Source organism: Muntiacus reevesi, chromosome 15 (genome assembly GCF_963930625.1).
Source record: "Muntiacus reevesi chromosome 15, mMunRee1.1, whole genome shotgun sequence".
Lineage (NCBI taxonomy): Eukaryota > Metazoa > Chordata > Mammalia > Artiodactyla > Cervidae > Muntiacus > Muntiacus reevesi.
Window position 1 is genome coordinate 30,523,984 of NC_089263.1, and position 22,945 is coordinate 30,546,928.

The window sequence follows — 22,945 nt, forward strand, 5'->3', positions numbered from 1 at the left end:
GAACAGATGTATGAGGTAGACTCATATGAAGAGTAAAAACTAAGGTTATCTACTAAGAATAAGAGAAAGAAATGCTGTTATTTCTGAACGGTACTTCATGACACAAATCTACTGCTTGCAGTAAAAACAGGTACGACTCATCCTAATACAATAACTAGAAAAACCACACAACAGTCAGAAGAGGATCACATTAGAAGAATAAACAGAACAAGTAAACCAGCCACCCTAAACTGAAGCATCTTGAAGTGGACATCTGATTGGTTATTTTATATACTTGACAGTATATATGTATAAGGTAATAGCAACCCTGGGCACATCTTCTATACCAAGAGGAAAGGTGATTAGAAAACAGATTTATGTAAACAAGCACAGAAGTACTTTGGAGCTTAAAATTCATTTGCATGGAGTTGTATGTTTTCTTGTCCTTGACTGTAAATGCAAATACCCTGCTTTTAGCTTTGTAGACAATTTAAAAAGAGAGACACAAAAGTGAATGTGAATTTGCAACATAACTCTGATGTTATATCAGAAGATATGGATGATTCTCACTTTCACATCATATCTGTCATTTTAAAACACCCCTACTGATATGAACTAACATTCATGAATGAATGGTTAAAAAATTCTCTTGGGCTGCTGTATTCAAGCAAATTGACAGATATGAATGCACAAACACTAGTCTTAGATTATGAAATCCCCCCCACACATGAATACCACTGTAAAAATAAATTTCTCTAAGAGAATAGGGACTGAAAATGTTGCTGGTTTGCTAAAGAGAAAGCATCACTATAAAAGAAACTGGCAGCCTACCAATATGATGCTGACAAACATTTTATGCCCAGGTGTGCTGTAGATGATCTTTTAGATTCTGTCAGTCAGTGTCACCTATGTTTCTGCAATATTTCATTTTATGAAAAACCTATTGGCTGAGGGAATATGGAATCATCCATCTGCAAAAGCAAACTTTTTGTCTGACATGGATTTATTTTTTTAACAAGAAAAGAGAGATATATATTTCTCAGGATCATAATCTCAAGCACCAATTGGGACTAATATCTGAACTGTACACATGCAAGGATTATTCATAAAAGAGGAGCAGATTTGCACACACACAGTTGATTCTTGCTAAGTGCAGTAGTTATGTTCTGTAAAGTTTTTGCAAACGCTGAACTGGTGAATGCTATACTTCCATCACTTCCAGGAAATGGAAAACAGGGTTAAGTTTCTACAAGCCTCTGCTTACAACATTTTATCAACCTATCAATAGGTAACTTCTTTTAATGTGTACTTCTGTTTAGAGATACTTTATTTAATATATACTGTTGATTCATTAAAATCGAACTCACAGCCAAGAGTTTAGGTCATGACTGAACAAAGCTTATCTAACACACATATTTTCACCATTAGTAACATCACAACTTTCTTGTGCTTAGGCACACTACACAGTACTTCTACACAAAACCTAGAGGCCAGGTTAATCAGTGAAATCACCCACCAAGAAAGCATTAAAAATTTGAAAAACATGGCACGAAGGAGATGGCAAAAAAGATGCTTCTTTATAGTATAAGAGTTGAAACAAGAGGCAGAGATGTCAATCTCAGCTGAGAATGTAAACATCACGCATTTCAATTTTTTTTGCCACTCTGCCTATGTCTGCAAATGATTGTGAAGGCAGCACAAATATTGATTTGGGAGTTTAAATAAATCTTAGCAAGTAGATGAATTTGCAAATATGGAATCCATAAATAATGAGGATCAAATGTGGATATATATCTACATGTATTGTGTGTAAACATACACACATATGAACATGTGATAAATGACATACGTGGCAGAAAAGACAAGTTATGGGACTCTCTGGTTTGAAACTTTCCTAAGGACCAGGCCTATATTTCCTTTGGGCCCCCTGGATACCACCACCTGAAAGTTCTATCAGCACTTCAGACTTCAAAGACCAAGCTCATCTTCTGTACTTTGCTTAATCCTGTCTTCTGCTATATTACTTCTCCAATAATGGTACCATCTTATCTCCTCAAGTCATGATGACTTTGACTCTCTTCTACGTCCTATCCAGGGAGCAAATCATGTTCATTCTTCCTCTTAAATACCTTGTAAAGTTATCTCCCCTGCCCAAGTCCACTACAATTATCACTAAATGCCTTTCTATCATTTGTTGTGTTTAGTTGCTCAGTCGTGTCTGACTCTGTGCAACCCCATGGACTGTAGCCTGTCAGGCTCCTTTGTTCATGGGATTCTCCAAGGAAGAATACTGGAGTGGGTTCCCATACCTCCTCCAGGGAGTCTTCCCAACCTAGGGATCGAACCCAGGTCTTCCTCATTTCAGATGGATTCTTTACCATCTGAGTCACCAGGGAAGCCCTTTCTATCATTTGGACCATTGGTAAAGTTTACTGTCTCCTCTATCTTCTACCCCAGAATCACAGGTGATATTACTGTCAGTGTTATTTTTTCAAACCTAATTACACTCTTCATTTCCTGGTACCTGTAAGATGAGCTTGAGAATTCTTGGTATGGTATGTATGTTTTTTTATGACTTGGCACCAAATCATCTTTTTAGACTCACGTACTGACATTCATCTCTAATAAACTCTATATTCTAGCCACAACAATTTATTTCCCATTATTTGACTGTATCATAAAGGCCCTTTACAAATCCTCTAAATTTTACTAGCAATCCTCTTTCTTCCATTTTCTACTTGCCCTTAAGTGTCCTGCTGATGTTACTTCCTATGTGAAGTCTCTCCCGATAAACCTCTCCCTCCACCTCAGGCCAAGTTAGTCAGTCTTGTCTGTGCTTCCACAGTATTTTCACATACTTTTGTTACAGAATTCCTTAAGTTCTATAACAGAGGACAGAATTTAACAGAGAAAGTGTGAAATTAACAGAGAAAGTGTGAGAATTTACAAGGTTAGTCAAATATTGACGACTATTATAGCTGAGTGGTGATGTGAATTCATTGTATCACTGTGTACTGTAGAGTACGCGTTAAACATCCATTAAAGGAAAATTTTTAAAAAATGTGAGGGTTGTGGAGAGGAGGAGGAGGAAAGAAGAAGAGAAAAGAAAGGGAGGGAAGGAGTGAATTTGCTTGTGAGTGAATAGAAATTAAAAGACACTAGCTCCTTGGGTGGAAAGTTATGACAAACCTAGACAGCATATTAAAAACCAGAGACATCACTGCTGACAAAGGTCCAAATGTTCAAAGTTATGGTTTTTCCAGTAGTCATGTAAAGATGTGAGAATTGGACCATAAAGAAGGTTGAGTGCCAAAGAATTGATGCTTTCAAACTGTGGGGCTAGAGAAGATTCTTGAGAGTCCCTTGGTCTGCAAAGAGATCAAACCAGTCAATCCTAAAGGAAATCAATGCTGAATATTCATTGGAAGGACGATTCTGAAGCTGAAGCTCCAATTCTTTAGCCACCTGATGCAAAGAACCGACTCAGTGGAAAAGCCCCTGATGCTGGGAAAGATGGAAGGCAAAAGGAAAAGGGGCAGTAGAGGATGAGATGGTTAGATGGCATCACCAACGCAACAGGCATGAACCTGAGCAAACTCCAGGAGACGGTGAAGGACGGAGGAGCCTGGCATGCCACCATCTATGGGATCGCAAAGAGTTGGATATGACTTAGGGACTGAACAACAATTGAAAACTTGACTTATGTGTGACTTAAACAAATAGGGCATTGATTTTTTCCCCCATGTAAGAATTCTAGAAATAGGTAGTCAAGGGTTGGTACAGAGACTCAAGATGTTCAACAAAGGCCAAGGCTCTGAGATGGCACTTCCTACACTGGAACAGATGACTTTCACTTCTGGTGTTTTCCTGCTCCTTGATGCCAATGGCTTGTGAGTAGCATCCATCTAAGCAAGAAACTAGTAGGATGCCATGGAAACAACTGTGTCAGAGGCAGCCTAAGTCTGTGAGGAACCGTCCAGGTTTCCTGGACTCTGTTTTTTCTCTGGTAAAGGAATTTTGAGGACTGATCAGCTCTTGTAGATCTAAAACCATGGCCCGTGGGCCAATAACATTTAGGGATGTGGTTACACAGTTCTTTCCTCATGAGTGGGATAGGATGATGGAGAACTATAGCAACTTGGCCTCACTGGGCCATTCCATTCCTCAGCCAGACATAATTGTGTTATTGGAGCAAGGAAAAGACCCCTGGATGGTTGTAGGGGAAGAAATAAGAAGGTGGAATACAAATTTGGATTCAAGTTATAAAATAATCAGTGACAGAAAAACATTTGTATCTGGGAAACATTCATCTCTTTTTCTGCATCAGAGAGTTCATAGTGGTGAGAAAGCCTATGAAGGCCGTGGAAAGGCCTTTTGTTGTGTGTGCCTTAAACCTTGCTCAACAGGGAAGAGTTCCTACTGGAGCAGACAGTCAGGACTCCAAGATAGCGTCAGTTGTACCACTAAAGGAGAAGAAACTCCTAGATGTCAAATTAAGGGAGCTGCCAAGCTGGATACTAATGTGAGATTTTATCCCTAAAGGCATTGCTGGAATATTTCAAAGAGGTTATTACCGATATTTCAACAAGTATTTCAACATGAAGAATGGGAGTGTCACTGGCCTTTCTATGGTGCTGGCAGCTTACGTGCTTTTCAACTGTGGCTGTTCTTACAAGGCTCTTAAACGAGAGCAGCCAAGAGAGTCCCACCGAAGAAGGCACACTCTGCATTCCTGACCATGATACCCGCCGGGAACCCTGGATCCTTTCACAGACTAATGGAGAATTAACACCCAATAAAAAATAACTGGTTAAAAAAATCTCTTAGCAACTTTCAAATCCAGTAATATTAACTATAATCACCATTCTGCATATTACATCCCCATGAGTTATTTATTTTATAATTGGAAATTTGTAGCTTTTGACTTCCTTTACACATTTCACCCCACTGCCTCTGGCTACCATCAATCTCCTCTCTGTATCTATGGCTTTGGTTTCATCTTTTCGTTTTTTATTTTTTTCAGATTTCACATGTAAGTGAGATCATACAGTATTGGTATTTGTCTGTCTGACTTCACTTAGTATAATGCCCTGAAGATTCATCCATATTGTTACAAATGACAGTTCTTTCTTTCTTTCTGTTATTGACTAATATTTAATTGTATACATGCCACTTTTTAAAAAAAAATTCTTGACCTCTTGTCTCCATTACAACAGTCTTGGCTGTTTTAAGTGATGCTGCATTGAACATTGGGATGCAGATATTTTCTCAAAATAGTGATTTTGTTTCCTTTGGATAAACACCAAGAAGTGGAACTGCTGGGTTATATGATAGTTCCAGTTTTAATTTTTTGAGGAATCGCCATACTGTTTTCCATAATAACTACCTAATTGAAATGTCCTCCAGGAGTGCATAATGGATACCTTTTGTCCATGTTCTTGCCAACACTTGCTATTTCTTGGTTTTTGGTAATGGCTAACAGGTGTGGGTGATGTTTTACTATGGTTTTGGTTTGCATTTCCCTGATGATTAGTGATGTTGAGCATCTTTTCCTGTACTTGGCCATTCAAACATCTTCTTTGGAAAAATGTCTAATCAGATCTTCTCCCCATTCTCTGACTGGGTTCTTTGTTTGCTTTTCTATTAAGCTGTATAACGGTTTTAAAATATATATATTGTGGGTTATAAACTAACCATACCCCAATATAAAATAAAAAATTTAAAAAAAGACCAAGGCTCTTTCCTTTTGCTCCATTAATTGTGTTGATGTGTTGCTTCAAAGTTGTTTGCTGTGCATATAGGTGTTACGTCTGCATTCAAGGCAAGAAAAAGGACAGCGTCAGTCCCACCTTTACCTCTCTAACAGGAAAAACAAAGGCTTCTCTCAGTGACCTCAGCACAATCAGCTTATACCACATTCTCCACGGCTGGTGGGTCATCCAGCAGTGTCTTAATACCCTGATCTCCTTGAGGGTAGAGACTATTTTTGTACTTTAGCAACCAATCCAGTACCTGGCACACAGATAGGTTCTTTGTATCTAATGAACAAATGAGTCTAATAAAGGAAACAGTGGCAAGTATCATAACACAAACTCTGCTTTCCTAATTTTTTTTTTTGTTAAGTAATATAATAAAAAGTGTTCTAAAAATAACCAGCGCTATACTAAAAACGAATTATTAGTATTACAGTAGCTTGACACCTATAATCACGAAATATTTTATAATTATTGCTTTCTCCATAGAGAACCAAACAGAGGATTAACAAGGAGTCAAGAAGAAAACTGAATTTCTGTACAAGCAAAACATTCAATCATGATGAAACTCAGTTTACCTAAATAATAATGTTTATTTCCCAGGACTATTTTGAGGACAAAGTAAATATAAATAATATGAATGTATACTAAAATATATAGAACACTATCAACATATGCATTATAAAAGTGGTTCTGTTAAGTCTTGAGAGGAAACTTACAATTCTTATGTAATATATGCAGAGTGATACACCATCCGGCACACAAATAGTATCAATTAAAAATTAAACACTATCAATATCTAGTATGGATATTGGGCATTAGTCCAAGGGTAGATGAGATTCTGGACTTGGCCCTGCTTCTTTCATGACTATAGGGAAGTAAACTAATAACTGTACATACTAAAGAAAGAGGCTTCATAAAAATAAAATTGGTGTCTCAATGCAATTCTATAATACACACAAAGCAGGATATGAAAAACAAAATAAACTAGTTAACAAGAACAGATGACATCAAATCCCAATGCATCAATTAATAATTACTACCAACAAATGAATAGTACTAAAGTAGGCCAAGGTCCTAAAGCACTTCTAAGTTAAGTCAAGTGAGACATAAAACAGTAGAAGCATTGAATATTAATTTTCCTCTGGCTTTAATAACCCTGATTGAGCTTATAAAGAACACCCCTCAAGGTGACCTTATAGTTCATACACACAGGCAACATTGGTGGTGAGAACGATTTCTAATAAATTATAACCTTAATGGCCTGTTTTCCAGGTTTTTATTAAGCTGTATATTTCCTCATATAAAAGAACATTACATTATAATAAGCATTGCATAAACATAACAAAAAAACAGTAGTCAGTATTGAAGAAGAGAAAAACGACAGTTCTAAGCCAATAAAGTCTCCTTGGAATATTATAGTAAGAACTGTTGCATCTTTACTTTTATTGGATTTGGGGACAACAGCTGCTTTGAAGAAAAATACAACCTTCTGACAAGTCTGTTTAATTAACTCTCACTTTTCAAACATTCAAATACCTTAAGCTTATTATTAAAGGCTTACCATTTCCTGATTCATTTAAGCAGAAACTATTCTCTGTGTAGGTTACCAAGGAATTATTTAATACTGAAAACTGACTCATCTTAATACAAAAAAAAAAACAAAACAAAAACTGCTTCAAGATTGTAGGCCGCTGAATTTCAGCACAGCACTGCATAAAGCGTCATTAGGTCATAAGCAGAACTAGAAAATTCCAAGAGTGGGTCAGACTCCTTACTGTGCAGTTATGTCCACAGGGGGAACATCTATTTAATAATAAAGTGCCGGAACAGAGAGGATGAGCTTGTGTTTTATGGTGACACTCACTCAGTTTCAACAACTTTGATTCTTATTTTTAAACAGGGAGAAACACAATCTTTCTCTTCCTGTTTTATCTGCAAAAACACCTTTATCAGGTAAAACTTCAACAGTGAATACTTCTCCAGTAAGAATTTTGAAGTACTTGATATAAAGAACAAATTATTTGCCAATGTTTGTACAAATAAGAGTTATAAGTGATACATTTACAATGAGGAACTATTTAAAATATGTAACTTTACAGATGGAGGAGGAAGCATATATTAACTTAAAGATTCATTGCTTTTTAAAACATTATTTTCTCTTTAAAAAGAGGATACTATATTTAAAATAATAAAAGGTTCAATACAGTGGAAAGATACAATTACGAATGGTAAACACCTATTGACAGACCATCAAAATATATGAAGAAAAAAAAATGACAAAATCGAAAGGTGAAATAGACAATTAAATAATAATAGTTGGAAATTTCAATATCCCACTCTTAATAATGGACAGAAGCAACCAGATAGAAAGTAAGTAAGGAAATAGAAGATTTAACACAATAAACCAACTACATCTCACAGACAAATACCAAATGCTCTAACCAACAATAACAATATACATACATATTCTTCTCAAGTGTATATTGGACATTTTCCAGAATAGACCATACTTTGGGCCACAAATGAAGTTAAAAAACAACAACAAAAGTAAAACCGGAAAATCCACAAATTTGTGGAAATTAAACAACACACACTTCAACAACCAATGGATCAAAGAAAAAAAATCACATGGAAAATTAGAATACCCTTAGAGATAAATGAAAATGAAAGCATAACATATCCAAACTCATGGAATGCAGGGAAATTTTATAGCTATAAATGCTTACATTTAAAAACAGAAAAGATCTCAAATTAACAACTTAACTTTATAACTTAACTAAAAATAAAAACTAAAACTAAATCTAGCAGAAGGAAGGAAATAAAACAGGTTAGAGCAGAGATAAATGAAGTAGGAAAAAAAAAGAAAAAATCAATGAACCCAAAAACTAGTTCTTTAAAAAGATCAACAAAACTGACAAATATATAGCTAGATGAATAAAGAAAAAAAGAGAGAAGACTCAAATTACTAAAATCAGAAATGGAAGTGGGGATACTGTGGTTAGTCGTCAGTCATGTCCAACTCTTTGGGACCGCATGGACTGTAGCCTATAAGGCTCCTCTGTCCATGGGATTTTCCAGGCAAGAATACTGGAGTGGGCTGCCGTTTCCTTCTCCAGGGGATCTTCCTGACCCAGGAATTGAACCCGCATCTCCTGTGTCTCCTGCGTTGAAGGTGGATTCTTTATTCGCTGCGCCATGGAGTGGGAGGTAGAAGTAGGGACATTAGTACCAATTCTACAGAAATAAAAGGGATTATAAAAAAGTAGTGTGAACAAATTAGAAAACATACCTGAAATGGACAAATTCCTAGAAATATAAAACCTACCAAGACTGAAACACAAAGAAATAGAAAATATGAGTAGACCTACAGTAAAGAAATTGAATCAGTAATTTAAAATTTCTCCCCAAAGAAAAGCCTTATGCCTGATGGCTTCACCGGTGAAATCAACCAAACATTTAAATAAGAACTAATACTAGTCCTTTTCAAACTTTTCCCAAAAATCAAAGTAGAGGAAATACTTCCTAACTTCATCTATGAAGCCGGCAGTACCATAATAGCAAAGCCAGACAAAAACACTACAAAAAAGAAAATGACAAACCAATCTCTCTTAAAAGAACAGTGAAACAAAAATCCTCCACAAAATAGCAAACCAAATTCATATTAATCAGATGACACATCTTGACTAAGTTAGATTTACTCCTAGAATACAAGGACCATTCAACATATGACAAGTGATTGATGTGGATTCTTTACCTGCTGAGCCATGGGGTGGGAGGCTCATTAACAGAATGAAGGGGGAAAAAATATGATCTTAATCAATGTAGAAAAAGGAGTTGACAAAATTCAACATTCTTTCTTAATAAAAACACTCAACAAACTAAAAACAGAAGGAAATTAATCTCAACATAACAAAAGCAATATACAAAAAAAAAAAAAACTCACAGGGAACAACACACTAAATGGTGAAATACTGAAAGTTTTTCCTCTAAGATCAGGAATAAATGAAGGATGTCAGCTTTTGCCACTTCTATTCAACATAGTACTGGAAGTTCTACTTAGAGTAATTTAGGCAAAAGAAAGAAATAAAAGGCAACACATAAAAAAAAAATCAATTGCATTTCTATAAACTAACAATGGACAATCTGAAAAGAAAAAAACAAAACCAATTCCATTTATGGTAATATCAAAAGGAATAAAATAGGAATTAACCAAAGAGATGAAACACCTGTACACTGAAAACTACAAAAAAAAAAATCACTGAATGAAAATAAGCAATAGCTCAATAAATGGAAACACATCCCATCTTAATGGGCTGGACAAGTTAGCTGTGTTAAGATGTCCATTCTACCCAAAACAATCTATAGATTCAGTGCCATCTCTATCAATATCTCAAATAATATTTTTGCAGAAATAGAAAGAGTCATCCTAAAATTCATATGAGTTCTCAAGGGACTCTGAAGAGCCAAAACAATCTTGAATAAAGAAGAACAAAGCTAGAGAACTTATACATCGTGGTTTTAAAATTTATGACAATGCTAGTATGGCACTAGCATTAAAAAAAGACAAAAAGACCAATGAAACATAATAATTATAAACCTTTGTATACATGGTCAAACAATTTTTGACAAGGGTGCCAAGACTGTTCAATGGGGAAGCGAGTCTTTTCAACAAATGATGCTGGTAAAACTGGATATCCACCATGCAAAAGAATGACATTCAACCCTTACCTAACACCGTACACAAAAATTAACTCAAAATGGACCAAAGATCTAAATGTAAAACCTAAAACTAAAAAACTCATAGAAGAAAAGATAGGGCAGAGGCTTCACAGCATTGGATCTTGCAGTGATTTCTTGATATAACAAAGGCACAGGCAACCAAAGGAAAAATAAACAAATTGGACTTTGTGAAAATTTTAAAATTTTGTGCATCAAAACACTACCCACAGAGTTAAAAGACAACCCACTGAGTGGGAGAAAGTATCTGCATATGTGCATATCATGTACTTGATAAAGGATTAATCTCCAGAATATATAGAGAACTCTCAAAACTCAACAACAACAAAACCAAACAACTCGGTTCAAAAGTGGGCTAAGAACTTGAATACATTTTTCCAAAGGTATATAAATGGCCAAAACACACATAAGAAATTAAATACCACTGATTATTTAGGAAATGAAAATCAATCAAAACTACAGTGAGACACCACCTCACATTCATTAGGATGGTTGCTATGGAAAAAACAAATAGGAAGTAACAAGTGTTGGTGAGGATGTGGAGCAAATGAAACGCTTGGCACTACTGGTGGGAACTTAAAGTGATATGAGCTCCTGTGGAAAACAGTATGGTTCCACAAAAATTAAAATAGAATATTATCCAGCAATTTCTCTTCTGGGTACATACCCCAAAAAAGTTGAAAGCAAGGTCTTGAGAAGATATTTGTATACTCACTCATAGCAACACTACTAATAAAAGAAAAAAATGAGAAGGCAATCTAAGTATCCACTGACAGGTGAATGCATAAATAAAACAAGGTATATACATACAATGGAATATCATTCATTCTTTAAAAGGAAGGGTATTCTGCAACATGTTACAACATGGGTAAATCTTGAAGAGATTCCTCTAAGTAAATAAGCCAGTCACAAAAAGACAAATACTCTATGACTCCAGTTATACAGAACTGGAAAGCAATGGAGAGATGGTTGCCAGAGGCTGGGTGAGGGAAGGTGAATGGGGAGTTATTATTTACTGGGTAAAGAGTCTCAGCTTTACAAAATGGAAGGAGTTACAGAGATGGGTGATGGTGACAGTTCATCAATATTATGAACGTACTTAATACTAATTGTATACCTAAGATGGTTAAGATGGTATATTTTATGCTAGGTGTATTTTAGCACAATAAAAAAATGGAAAAAATTAAAAGGAGGGTGAGGGGGGGGAGGGAAGTGTAAATGACCCACTGGGAAACAAGGAAAATATAAATGTCATTGGAAGAAGAAAATATAAAAAGAAGAAGGAAGAGAGGGAAAGAGAGGAAGAGAACGAGGAATGAACCTACATACACACTTTGAACTTTGGCCTAAAGTACCAGGTACTGCTCACTCAGATACTGCCGTAGAGAGAATGTGCCAGGAGACCAACCATTGTCATATTCTGAAACCAAAGATAAAAATTCCAGCCTAGTATAAAATGGACAAAATTGGACTTAATCAGAAATAATCAGCTGTAAAAAATGCAGATTTGAAAGGTCTAGACTATGTTCCACTGTCATTCCCAGTTAGGATATCAAATTTAATTTGGAGAGTTTAGTATGACTTGTGTCTCTTAAAATTCTCAGGATACACACAGAATGTAGATGCTCTTGGAGTAGCGGACTTGATGAATGTTATGGAGAAGCACTTCAGCCATTCATAGGAAAAAAGCACATATTTCACAGAAGCACTTAAAATCAACGTTTTCCACTGCTTCAAATGGTAAGTGAAGTAAAAATTCTCATTTCAAACTCACTCTAAGCTGCAATAAAAAAATGTATGCTCTTATAAACTTCTGTTAGCCACACAGCAAAGGAATGTGTTACTAACATCTGTGAATGCCATGTCCCCAAAGCATTTGTCACTTCAGCTAACATAACAGCTCATTCTCCCTGGAGGAAATCAATCACTCTGTCAATAGTCCCGGTCAAGCAGGTGAAAATATTTCTCACAGGGGATTCTCTTAGTGCAATGTCTCAGTAACTCTTTAAAATCTGTAGGCACATGAAATCTGAGGATTGGATGAAAAAAAAGAAGAAATGTATTGCATTTTTACCTCAAAAGTCTCAGTGATACTGCTTCACATTTTCCTATATTTCAGCTCCTATAGGAAAAAATTTTCCTATATTTCAGCTCCTACAGGAAATTATTATATGACATTACTGTCATTTCCTATAACCAAGGTATTTGTTTACCTGGATGGACTGACTGCAGAGAGATTTCAAATTTTACAAGCTCAGATACACCAATCTTTTCATAATATTGACTGTGAGTTGGGCTGGGGAGGATGGCTTGAGGAAAAAGGAAACTGGTTGCAAAGAAGGAATTCTGCTATAAATAGGTAGAATTTTCTATTTTCCTGGCAGCCACAGGGATATAACAATGTAAAAAAAAAAAAATCTATGAGCTGGAAAGGATTTCTCCTATGATCTAAGAAAGTAAACTAGGTAAATACACCATGTCAATCACTCTCCAGTTTGCCACCAGCCACTGGCAGCATCATAGACTTAGTAACAGAGGTTTTTAAATGGTAATAGATTTTAAAAGTCTCTTTTAAAATGGGCAGTGAGAACTGCAGCTATGCTGCATGCTACATTTTTAAAAAATTGTGGCAAAGAAAATGAAATTGATCTTGCTATTTAACGATTAGGTTTTTTCCCTCTGTGTGATTTCAATTCAAGATTAACATGAGTACCTTTCATTTGTATCATATCCCAAATTCTCTACTGAGTAGAAAACAAGAACTGAATAATATGGGAACAACATTTCTTTTCTCAGTGAGAAATTAATGCCAGTCTTTTTCAATCTTTTTAGATTATTCAACATTCATTTGACAGCATCTAGTTATCAAACCTACTATATTCCAGGTACTTCAATCATCCAAAGAACATAAGCACTATAGTTTACAATTTTAAGGTACTTTTAAACACATGGTCTCCAAGGAGGCAGTTATTTTTATTGTTTTAGGTTTTCAATTTAAAGTTTTTAGGAAAACTCAGCCATTTTAAAATAGTTTAACAAATGTACTTCTGTCAGAAATTCTAGCTATCTAGAAATTATCTAGCTAATTCTAAACTAGACAAATATGGAACAAAGATGTATTATTGGTTTACTTGTGATTACATATTGAATTAGCAACATGAGAGAGAATGAACATTTTCAGCAATTTGGGGGGAATAAAAAAATCACAGTATTTCAGTATTTCTATTTCTGTATTTCCATTTCTTCTCTCCATTAATTTACTCCATCACTACAAATTTCTATTTTATTCAATAGGCTATAATTTGATTAGGATTATTATTCTGATGTTCATTGTGTTCTAAGATCAGCCAGCAAGTGCCTCTTGAAGGTGACTTCTGAATCCTTCAGTTACAACCCCTCACTCTGTGAGAAATTCCTTACTTTCTGGCACAGGATGATGTGTCCAGCATATCTTGTTATGTTCTTTCTCTACAGTATCCCTAGAATCAGCCATTTCTTCAAGAAGCCCTAGCACATCTACCTTTCCAGGTCCTGTCTCATGACTCCCAGACTGAATTATTCAGGAAGGAAAGAAGAACAGCAATAAGAAAGCCAAAGGGCTACTTTGTTTAGAATGGGTGACTTGCACTGATTCCCTCTGTAGCTGGATAGGTCTGTTTCCCCAGTAGCCTCATCTGCCTTGAATAGCAAGGCTGACTATACGCTCTGTTTAAGAAATAGAGGAGTCCTGTTAATAGGCAAGCTTCCCCCAGCACATAATTACAACAGCAAGGAGACACTAGTTCTGGGAGTAGAACATTCTGGGTTCATTGTATTCCCTGGAAAGTTGCCTCTTCCTTTTTCTTTCTTTTTAAATACATTGTTTATTTTAGGACAGCTTTAGATGTATAGAGAAATCGTGAAGACAGTGGAGTTCTCATGTGTCCTCCATGCAGTTTCCCTTATTAATATCCTATATTATTAAGGGACACTTGTCAAAATTAGCAAACCAATATGAATATTATTAACTAAAGTCTGTACTTTATTCGGATATTCTCAGTTTTCCTGTTATCCATTTTCTGTTCCAGGATCCCATCCAAGACATAATATTACATTTAAGTAGTTATGTCTCCTGAGGCTATTCTTGGTTGTGACAACTTCTCAAACTTTTCTTGTCTTTGATGACTGTATTAGTTTCCTGTGACTGCTATAACAAATTAATACAAACTTAACAACTTAAACAAAGAGAAATTTGTTCTCTTACAGTTTTACAGGCCATAAGCCCTAAATGGCAACCTACTCCAGTATTCTTGCCTGGAAAATCCCATGGACAGAAAAGCCTGGTGAGGTAGAGTCCATGGGCTTGTAAAAGAGTCGGATACAACTGAGCAACTAAACAAATCCTGAAATCAAGGTCTCAGCAGGGCCAAACTCTCTGAAGGCCTTCAGGAAAAATCATTCCATGCCTCTTCTACCTTCTGGTGGCTTAAAGCCATCCCTCAGTTTGTGGTTGACTCACTTAAATTCTCTGCCTCTTTATTCTCTGGTCTATGTGTGTCTTTTCCTCTGTGTCTTATTAGGACATGTCATTTGATTTATAATTCACCCAGATAATCTGGGATGATCTCATCTCAAATTCCTTACTTAAATACATCTGCAAATACTCCTTTACCAAATAAAATCACATTCACAGGTTCTGGAGTTTAGGACATGGATACTTCTTTTGAGGAGCATCACCATTCAACCTCCTACCATGAACTCTACAGTTCTGAGGATTACTTGTCAGATATTCTGTGTGACTTGATTTCTCATGGTTAGGCTGGGATAAAGTATTTGAGAGAGGAAAACCAAAGTGTCACTTGTATGATACCCTATCAGGGGTACATACTATCAACATGACTTATCACTGTCGATGTTAACCATGATCACCTGGCATTACACTTTGCCCGGTTTGGGCACTATAATGTCACCCTTTCTGTGCCGTGCTCTTTGGAGAAAAGTCACCATGAGCAGCTCAACTTAAGCCCTGAGGAGTCATGTCCCACTTCACGGAGGGTGGGAAGGCTAAACAAGTTATTGAGAATTCTTCTATGGGGGATTGTCTAGTTTTCTTCAAGGTCAACATTAACCATTTGCTTATATTACTATGGAGGCATTACTTTACACTTGGGGTTTTAACCTAATACTACTTTATTTTGTTGCTCAAACTGTTATAGTTTTGGTCATTGGAAGATCTTTCAATTGGCTCTTTTGTCCCTTTGGTATATTCCTGCTATCATGTTTTGGCTTTTTTTTTTTTTTTTTTTTTGCCACTGCAACATGCTCTAGACTCATCCTATTTCCTATCCCAATGGGAGAATCAACCATGTCTCCAAAAAGCCCTGATTCCTCTTAATGGAGAATGGTATTAGAAACCAAAATTTGCACACTAGGTGTAGTCATTGCTATTGGGGTTTCATTGCTTCTAGGCCCTCTCAGCTGACAGAGCAATTAGATATAGATCTACATCTATCTATATATGCATACATATACAAATACCTACAGGTATACCTCAGAGACATTGTAGGTTCAGTGCCAGATCACTACAAGAAAGCAACTATTGCAACAAAGTCACAAATATTTTTGTTTTCCAGTGCACTTAAAAGTTATGCTTACACTACCTTGCAGTCTATTAAGTGCAAAAAAGTATCATATCTGAAAAATAATGTACATACCTTAATTTTAAAAAATACTTTTACTGCTAAAAAATGCTAACCATCACCTGGGCCTTCAGAGAGTTATCATCTTTTTTCTGGTGTAAGAGTTGAAATACATCAAGAATTACCATAATGTATTAGTAACACAGAGACACAAAAGGAGCAAACACTGTTGGAAAAGTGGTACCTATGGACTTGCTTTATGCAAGGTTGCCACAAACCTTCAATTCGTAAAACATGCAATTATCTGTGAAGTGCAATAAAACAAGGTATGCCTGTATAACCATCTCTATGTGTAACCATCTGTATCTATATGAAGTTAAACATGAACTCTTTTGTCTCCAGCTCTAATCCATTACCACATGGATGGTTCTAGCCTCTTCTTGCTTACCTGTACACTATGACAGTGAGAAACCTGACTTTCAACACACATATATCAATTTCAGAATTCTTACTCCATATCCCGCTTTCTGTGTAAAAGAACTTTATCAACTAAAGTACAGTGCTTATGGATATAGTTCTTTTTGTGTTTTAGTCTTAAAGGTTCCACTCATTTCCAAAGCTACATAGGGTAGCACTTTATTCTTCCACTCCCTTCAGTAATATTGTTTCATTTATTTGCAATGTTGTCACATTTTATATTTAATCATGGAATCCTTGAGGTTTTAAGTGAGTCTTAAAATTTTTGTATATGTTAAGGTCTACTCTTTCTGTTGTAAAGTTCTATAGATTTTGGCAAATGGTTAATATCTTATATTCACCTTTAGACTATTATACGAAATAGTTGTACTGCCCTAAAAAAGCCCCTGTACTTCATTTTCCTACAACTGCCTGCTCCTCCAGGCTTCTGGCAACTAATGATGTTTTCACTCACTCTTTTTTTTTTTTTTAACTTTTTTCCAGAATGCTATATAACTGAACTCACATGGTACATGGCATTTTCAGCTTTTATAACTGAGCAATATGCATTTAAGATTTATCTATGCCTTTTCATGGCCTAGTATCTTTATTCTTTTTATCACTGAATAACATTCCATTGTATGGGTGTTTATCCATTCACCTCCTGAAGGACATCTTGGTTGCTTCCCGTTTGGGGAGATTATGAATAAAGCTGCTGTAAATGTTTGTGTGCAGGTTTGGTGGATATAAGTTTTCACATTAGTTGGGTAAATATCTGGGAGCATGCTTGCTGATTTGGATGGTAAGTCACTCTTAGTTTTGCAAGAAACTGTCAAACTGTTTTCCAAAGTAGCTGTATCATTTTGCATGCCCACTAGCAATGAATTAAGTTCTTAACGCTCCACATCCTTGCCATAATCTGGTTTTGCCAGTGTTTTGGATTTTAGCCATTCTAACAGATATGTAATGTAATAATATGTAATGATATGATATGATATAAAATGAAATCTCAGTATTATTTTAACTTGCAGGTCCCTAATGACATGAGGCGGGACATCTTATTATATGATTATTTGCCACCTGTATATCTTCTTTGATGAAGTATCTCTTTAAAATGTTTGCTCATTTTTAAACAAAGTTCATTATTTTATTACTGTTGAGTTTTAAGACTTCTTTATATATTTTGGATACAAATTCTTTATTGGATGTGTTTTGCAAATATTTTCTCCCCATCACTGGCTTATCTCTTAATTCTCTTCATTCATGTCTTTCATTGAACAGTTTTCTATTTTAAATATACCCCTTATCTACTTTTTTTCTTGCATGAATTGTATTACTAATGTGTTTTAAAACACACTGCCAAACCCAAGGTCATACAGATTTTCTCGTATATTTTCTTTAATAACTGTTACAGTTTTTCATTTTACATTTAGGTCTATGATCCATTCTGAGTTAATTACTGTGTGAAATGTAAGGCCTGTGTCTGAATTCACTTCTTTTTCATATGGATATCCAATTGTTCCAGCACCATTTATTGACAAGACTATCCTTTCTCCACTGAATTGCCTTTGCTTTCATGGCAAAAATCAGTTGACTATTCTTGTGTGGATTTATTTTTTATTTCCTTTCTGTTTTATTATTCTATATGTCTACTCTTTTGCCCATACCATTGTCTTGATTACTGTAGCCTTACATTAAGTCCTGAAATCAGATAGTGTGAGTACTCCAACTTTGTTCATTTTCAGTTCTGTGTTGGCTATACTAGGTCTTTTGTTTTCCATTAAAACTTTAGAATTAGTATGTTGATATCTATAAGATAGCTTGGTAGGGTTTTGATTGGGGTCACATATTTATAGATCAACTGTAAAAACATCTGTCATTTAACAATATTGAACCTTCTGATCCATGAACACAGAATATTTCTCCATTTATTTAGATCTTCTTCAACTTGCTTTTTAAAAAAAATCAATGGTGTATAGTTTTATGTTTGTGTTTTCTTAACTACATATGAGTATCTCATTTCAGGGGAGTCTGTTTAAATCCTATTTTCTGAGACTAAAAAGTTGAGAATGGTCATATAAACCACTTAATATACTTGGGCCTGTGGGTTTCTTGTTTGCACATGTGTATAATCCCTGTGTTCATTAATCTAAAGGGTTACTGTAAAGAAGAAATTACAATATATGGAAAAACTGTATGCAAACTAGAAATCATTAAACAAGTATAAGTTCATTAAGTCCATCATTCTTTTCATAAGCATGAAGATACTAAACTCCAGAGAAATTAAATCACTTTACAAAATTTCATTTGGGGGATGAAACTATTTAGACTGCACATAGCAGAATTGAAGGATGTTAAATAAACATGACTGGCTGGAGGGGAAGATTTGTAAAGAGGGTAGGAAAGGTGGTTAGAACCAGATCTGTACCAATTGCATATATGTGAGGGGCCACTAAAAGATAAAGAAATTGATAATGTAGGGTTTTCTAGAAATTAATATGACTGATAGGGCAGTATAAAATGGAAAATGGAAGGACTCAGAACTGTGTAACAGATGAGGTTCTTTGTAAGAACTTCAGAACATGAAAGGGACTTAGAAATTTTTATATACACTGTAGGTTATTCTCACCAGCAAACATATATACACCAGTATAATAGATGAGTAAAACACAGGACACCATCAGATTTGCTCTAATTGTAACTGCAGTTAACATGTGCATTGTTGCTCAGTCATTTTCTCTTTCTGGTCCTGAACTGCTTTGGAGTATTTTTAAGAAAAGCGAAGAGGGAGTAACTACTCAGGCAGAGTTTAAAGTGATGGCATCAATAAGACCTCTTAAATACTTCACAAGTCTAAATCCTCCCTTGGATTTAACTATGGAAACTCTGAGGACATCTTTTATCCTTTTGCTCTTACATCATTTGCATTGTTTTTCAGAAATTAGTTGGCTCTATCTGAACATTCTATCTCCTGGGTAAGGCAACTAGAAGAAAGCTGACAGTAGACCCCAAATACTTTCTTATGCCATTCAGAACTGAAGTGCACCCGGATTCAGAAAAAGAACAGTTATGATCATTTAAAATCCCAGGAAATGGCTGTGTGATAGAATTTGGCATTTACATTTTGAACTGCTTAATCACTCTTTTTTATAGACTAGCTGAAGGTTATTTTGTCTCTCTGGCATTTTCTTATGTCTTAGCTGACTTCCTCTGTCATCCAAGGCTCAGTTTCAAGGGTGAAATACATTATGATAATCACAGTCAACCAAAAGCAACCCAATTCCAAACTCTATAACTTCATGCTTTTCCCATCAATTTCACTTCAGTTAAAAGACCAGTTAAAGGAAGAATGTGTGAATAAATCTGAGTTTACAAGTTCTATTGCCACTATTACCTCGCACAATAAGGCTTTTTAGTCAATTCACCACTGTCACACTATATTATATACTATAAGGATGGCATGTACATAACCATCTTCAGAAATTAAATGACACCATTTTAGAAAGATGAACTTTCTGAAGTAAAGGTTCCACATGCTTTACTTAAATAAATTATTGTCCATATTCCATCATGAATAGTTCCATTACTTCATGTTTCTTCAATTACTTCTCTCCCTAAGTCAATGAAAAAACAAAACAAACAAACAAAAAACTGGTTTAAAGTATTAAACCACTACTAACCTTCATGCATTTTCAACAAGACCTTAAGGATGAAAACCACAACTGTAAGCCAAGCCAAGTCCCAGGTCTGATGCTTACAGTACCTGACATGAAGCACATCACAGCTTATTTGGGGCTTGGCTTCTTTGTGTGCAGTATGAGGGGACTGGACACAATGACTGGTAAATTTTCTTAAACATCAATAATCTAAACTTTTTAACTTCTATTGCTGATATTTTTTACAAAGAATGAGGGGTCCTTTTGAAATCATTACTGGAATAAATGACCTACAGAATCACACTAAATCACAAAGTAAGAGTAGCATAAGCAATTGATAGATATAAATATTTGGATTAATAAAATGTGAGAATCTTAACAAAAACTTTCCTTTAGATTCGGTACTAACCAGGTTTCCTTTGTCTTGGCTCAAAAACAACAATCTTTCTGTAAAACCTCTCTTGTTTGGAATAGAGATGCAGACACAAAAATGGACTTGTAGAGACAGTGGGGGAAAGAGAAGGTGGAATGAACTGAGAGAGTAGCAACTGACATATATACACTACCATGTGTAAAATAGATAGCTAGTGGGAAAGTGAAAGCGAAAGTTAGACTCTTTCCAACCCCATGGACTATAGCCGGCCATCGATGGAATTCTCCAGGCAAGAATACTTTTCTCCAAGGGAACTTTCCAACCCAGGGACCAAACTTAGGTCTCGATTCTTTACCGTATGAGCCACCAGGGAAGCCGAAGTATATTGAAGTGGGGAGCCTAGCCCATCCCATCTCCATAGGATCTTCCCAACCCAGGAAAAGAACCGGGATCTCCTGCATTGCAGGCGATTCTTTACCAGCTGAGCTACCAGGGAGGCCAGCTAGTGGGAAGCTGCTGTATCACATAGGGAGCATAGCACAGTGCTCTGTGACAATCTAGAGGAGTGGGATGGAAGGGTGGGAGGGAGGCTTAAGAGGGAGGGGATATATGTATACTTACAGCTGACTGACACTGTTGCACAGCAGAAACTTAACACAACACTGGAAAGCAATTATCTTCCAGTTTAAAAAACAATTCATTGCCACAGAGCAGGAGCTGGGGGAGGGGAGTGTGGGAGGCAGAACTTTGTACATAGTGTCAGGATTTGCCCTGTTCTTAACATGGTCAGGGCTCATACAGGATCCACAGTCTGTAGCTCAAAAGTCCGCTGAATACATGTGAAAATATAAAAGCTATCTGATCTAGTTAATATTACGTATAGATTCCAAATCGACTCAAACCAAGAATCAGATAATTTGTTAAATGTGAATTACCACTAAGTCCTTTTTTTCTTTGAAGCAAACCATGTACCAGGTTTTGGATCCCAAGTGTGTTGGTTAAGTCAAACTGCATTCTGTTAACCCATGAGTATATTTCTATAAGTATAGTTATGTTGAAATAAAGTTTTAAAAAGCAAAAGCAAAAAAAAAGTTCACTATAACCCATGTGGGGAAATAAATTTACTCCTACTCTGCTGGTGGGAGTATAAGTAGATAAAAAACAAACAAACAAAACTTTGCTGCTTGAGGAGGTTTTACACTAATTCCCTCTCCAGGTTCTCACTGCACACAATTCCCGTCTATCAAGGCGTTTTAACAAAACTAGGAGCTCCTTCCTCAAGATGGATAATTTGGAGGGGTCTAGCAAACAGTCACAAAACACTGAAGAAAAGAAACTTGCTCTCTTTGATTCCACTTTGAAATTTTGTGTATATAAGGGTGAGTTATTTATCCATTTCTAAACTCCAAGGGGGGAAGACTGAGTCTTCTTACTTGGTTACAGCTCTCATAATACTTAGCAAGTGTTAGGAAAATAGTAGCTGCTTAATAAATGTTGAATATGGAACAATAAAAAGTTAAAAGTTTAAGAATTAACACTGCACAGCTTTTAACTTCTTGGGTATACTATCGGGTATTCAGCAGAATTAAAGTTAAAAAGTAACTATTTTAATATAACCTTTCATCTAAAAAACAGTTTGAAGTAATGGAGAGTACAGGTATAATCAGACACACCTGTGTGACAATGTCTTTGCACTTCCATGTCCTCATTCTAAAACTGGAACCAACCTAGTTTACAAGATTGCTGTAAAGATTAAAGATAACATATACAAACTATCCATTAGCCCAAGCCCACCATAGGTGTTCAACAGATACATGGCAATATTATGTGACTTATTCCTCAACATAATTTCAGGCTTTGTAGATAAAACCCTTTTCTTCCTGCTTCATTTTCAACATACCCCTCATTTGTATTTAAATCCCTTCCTAAAAATTTCAAGTATGTATGCTTTTATCAAATATTAGCTTCATTACAAAGTTCTATTAAGAGGAATACCTTTACTACTTTAATAATAGAGAAGAAAATCAGTTTTGATATTTCACTGCTTTTCTGAGGTCCTAAACTAGTAATAATATTTATGACACCGAGGTTTACGAAGCAGTAAATAGCTTTTGTGGCTGATTAAGCATATCTGTTTCACTTCACATACCCTGGTACCATAGATATTATCCCTTAATTAAATGCCTGTTTATGTTACACAAGGACCTTTTCTGATCATATACAACTCAACAAATATTAGAATGAGAGAGAAGAAAAAAAAAAAGCTGAATTACTGGAGGAGATGCTATTAACACTGAAACTTCTGCTCAAAGTCCAGTCAATGAGATGATATCATATAAAAGTTTTACTGTTTAAAAATAAAAACCAAAA

The 22,945-nt window shown here is 35.7% G+C and overlaps 1 protein-coding gene and 1 pseudogene across 9 annotated transcripts in view; one reads left to right on the plus strand and one right to left on the minus strand.

Moving 5' to 3' along the window:
* Window positions 1-22,945, minus strand: part of PEAK1 (pseudopodium enriched atypical kinase 1) — a 309,359-nt gene that overhangs the window by 175,572 nt on the left and 110,842 nt on the right. The gene's annotated exons all lie outside the window — the stretch shown is intronic.
* Window positions 4,332-4,715, plus strand: LOC136146950 (ATP synthase subunit f, mitochondrial pseudogene; annotated as a pseudogene).